Raw genomic sequence first — 3,419 nt, 5'->3', positions numbered from 1 at the left:
CTAAGTGCTTCTGCAAACAGACTGGAAAAGTTGAAGGAGAATGTTGCGGAATATGTTGGTCTCATCATGGAGGAGCTTGATCTAGATCATTTAGGATACATTGAGATATGGCAGCTTGAAGCCCTGCTACAGGGCATGGTGAACACTCATGGGAACGAAGGATGTGTAAAGCACAGCAAAATGTTGAGTAAGACTATGATTCCCAAGCATTGGAGAAGTCCCATTTACAGATTCCTTGAGGTCGCAAAGGATTTTTTCCATGAGAACTGGAAGCGCATCTAGATCATATTACTGTGGATAGCCTTGAATGCTGGTCTCTTCACATGGAAGTTTATGCAATACAAGCACAAAGCTACATTCCAGGTGACGGGTTACTGCGTTTGTGTAGCCAAGGGCGTTGCTGAGACGTTGAAGCTTAACATAGCTCTCATTCTCTTCCCTGTATGTCGCAACACAATCACCTAGCTCAGAAAGAACAAGGCTAGTTCAATTGTCTCGTTCTGATGACTATATCAACTTTCATAAGGTGATGGCGGTGGGAATTACAACCGGAGTATTCATTCATGGGGTGGTGCATCTCTCCTGCGACTTCCCCAGAATTGTTTCATGTCCTGACCTCAAATTTATGGCTACAATAGGACGTGGGTGCCTCTCACCTCACCTCGAGCCCTCTGGATACCTGATGATTCCACTTCTCATTATATCCTTGAAAGAGTTGCAAAGATTTTTTAAAATTAATCTTTTTGAAAGTCAGACAGCATTATCTGATTCAATAGAGAATGATAGAAGGGAGTGAACCAAGTCACGCAGGTAGTGATTATAATCTACCATATGGGAATGGCATTTCAACCACCAAATATCATCAATTCCATGAACTTTCATCCTTTCATCCAAAAGATGGGATTCGAACTATGACAAAAGATGCATGCTGATAGCCGAAGGTCAGTTGAGCATTATTGAAGGGCCACACGGCACACTAGTTAAGTGGCGCGGCGCACTGAGCAAGCGCGGCGCACTGGGCGCCTCCACGCAGTGTGTTTTTTACATGGGCGCGACGCACTGGTGTGGCGTGGTGCACTGGGTGTGCTGCGCAGTGCACATAGCCAGGAAGCCTGAGAATTGCCCAGATTCACTCCAATTGCCCAAAAACACGTGAATTCACCTTGTGCCAAATGTTTGAGGATCGCATTGAGCTTATTAATCGATCAGGGCGCCTCCCTAAACAATAACATATCAGTTTCAGCTTTATAGATTTTCGAAGCTCTGGAAGTTTGTATGGCACCAAATCCGAACCTTGGCCGTGGAAAATCCACAGGACTCCAGTGGAAAACAGAGGAGGCGGCCTTGAATGACACAATCTAAAACCGCCGAAGTTGACTGAAATATGGAGACTCCTTTTATCCTTCTTGTCCGACACCCAATCACTCTGTTCACTTTGCTTCGATTTAGGATTCGTAGACTTATTGGATCAGGAGCATGAATTACAATCATATTACAATGACTAGACAGTATGGAATTCAAGGTAGTGACTCTTCATGTTACAGTTATGGTAATGGTGGCGGCGTTAACATATGATATGGCTACAGCTCTTCCTTGGAACAAGAAGACGCTCAGAATAGCCGGTGAGATCAATAAAGAAGGACCATGGATTGGTTTGGTCACTGTGTATCCACCGGAAGAAGTTGCCTTCATGTCCACAAAATTTCTGAAAGCGTCATCCCAAATACCCCTTTGCCCGACTTTTCTGGTCGCAGATTTCGCATTGGAACAATCTATGGCAAAAGGTGATCTATGTAAGATGCGGTGTAGGTGTAGTGACTCAGATGATGTCTGATATGTTTAATATAGTTGGAGTTGTGTGTTTTGACATTGCTGGCAATGAAAACAATTCTCTTTCAATAGGGGATGGAACAGTCCCCAAATATGTTGCCCACACTTGAACCTGGGAGTGGCTAAAATTAAACGACACAAGAGGAGGCGGCCTTGAATGACATGCATTTATCTCTTTGGTTGCAGAAATGGCCCTTTTAATACCTGTGGAAACAGGTCATGCTGGTCCACCTAAACCTTTGCAGTACTTGGATACACATCAGCCATGGTTAAGTTTGTATGGAACAAGAGTTCGACCAGTTCCTACTTTTGGAAGCTTGAGCAATAAGCCTGCTTCTCACCCAGCTCTAATACACTGGATTTTACCTGATGAGCTACTTTTTGAGTTTTTTTCACGTATGATACCTTACACTTTAGGAAGGGCAGCATGTGTATGTCAAAAATGGCGCTATGCCCTTCGGACCCCTTGTCTTTGGTGCAATGCATGCATTAATACCTGGCAGCTTTCTGGACTAGAAGAAAATTATAAGATTCTAAAAACTGATTTTGGAGGCTCTTGGCATAAAATGTGGCTTCATCATCCTAGGCTTCGTTTTGATGGACTGTATGTTAGTCGAAACACCTATATTCGTGCCGGAATTGAAGAATGGAAAACCACCAATCCAGTGCATTTGTTATTGATTGGAAGATCATTGAAATTACAGCTGCCAGAAAAGACAAATGTTATCAGTATCAAAAATGAAAAAATGAAATCATCAGATGTTCAAGTTCCATGGCAGAAAATCTTTTAACTGAAGAGTTATAGTAGATCTTAAGGTATGCTACTATCGCTATGTGTGTTTTTTTTTCCCAGTGGTAAATTCTTGTACAAGAGCTCATCTTAGAAGGTGAAGGATGTTGCAAAAGCTATGCATGGATGGGCATCAAAAGCTGAGTCTATCTTTGGTGGTTACTACACAACGATAAAGGATCAGGTTGAGGTAGCCATTTTGTACCCAGGTTTACGACCTACTGTCCTAAGAATTCGTCTAAGATTAAGAGGTACAACTATTGGTGCAAACAATCGGTTGGATCTTGTCTCTCTTGTGACTAGTGGCATCGGAGAGAATGAAGTTAATGTTGAAGAGGATGTGCTAGGGGCAATAGAAAGGTGCGAGGAAGATGAAACTCATAATCCTGATGTGCCTGCTGTTTCACATAGGAGGGGATTATTTGCCTTAGTATTTGTTCCATTTGATGAGGTTGACACCTCAGATATGATTTTGCCAGTTGAAAAAATGGGTTACTCTGTCCCTGGATGATATGGCAGAAGCCTTTTCAATTCTGTGCCATATCTACATGCAGTTCATGTTATTAAAGAATTTTACAAGGATGCTCTGAGTTTCAATCCATGGCATTAGCTGGAGCCCGATGTAGAAAACAAAAAAACTGGAGAAACAATGAAGTTTTTTTCTTCCATTTGGAGCAGGAGGTCGATTCTGCGTGGGAGAAGAACTTGCTAAGCTTGAGATCTCTCTGTTTATTTATTATTTTGTCAGTAAATACAATCAGTTTCTTTCCTTTCAGCTTTCAATATTGTAGGGTTGGTA

The 3,419-nt window shown here is 42.3% G+C and overlaps 2 pseudogenes; both read left to right on the top strand.

Annotated features, from left to right (window-relative positions):
• The first annotated feature begins 2,018 nt into the window (after nucleotides 1-2,018).
• On the top strand, nucleotides 2,019-2,621 carry LOC149244759 (F-box protein 7 pseudogene; annotated as a pseudogene).
• Nucleotides 2,622-2,728: 107 nt separating this feature from the next.
• On the top strand, nucleotides 2,729-3,156 carry LOC149244758 (F-box protein 7 pseudogene; annotated as a pseudogene).
• Nucleotides 3,157-3,419: the final 263 nt, after the last annotated feature.

This window comes from Pinus tabuliformis, chromosome 8, assembly GCF_031772625.1.
Source record: "Pinus tabuliformis cultivar Carrire ecotype Pingquan chromosome 8, CPIR1, whole genome shotgun sequence".
NCBI classification, from domain to species: Eukaryota; Viridiplantae; Streptophyta; class Pinopsida; order Pinales; family Pinaceae; genus Pinus; species Pinus tabuliformis.
This window is presented reverse-complemented; position numbering and strand designations above follow the sequence as displayed.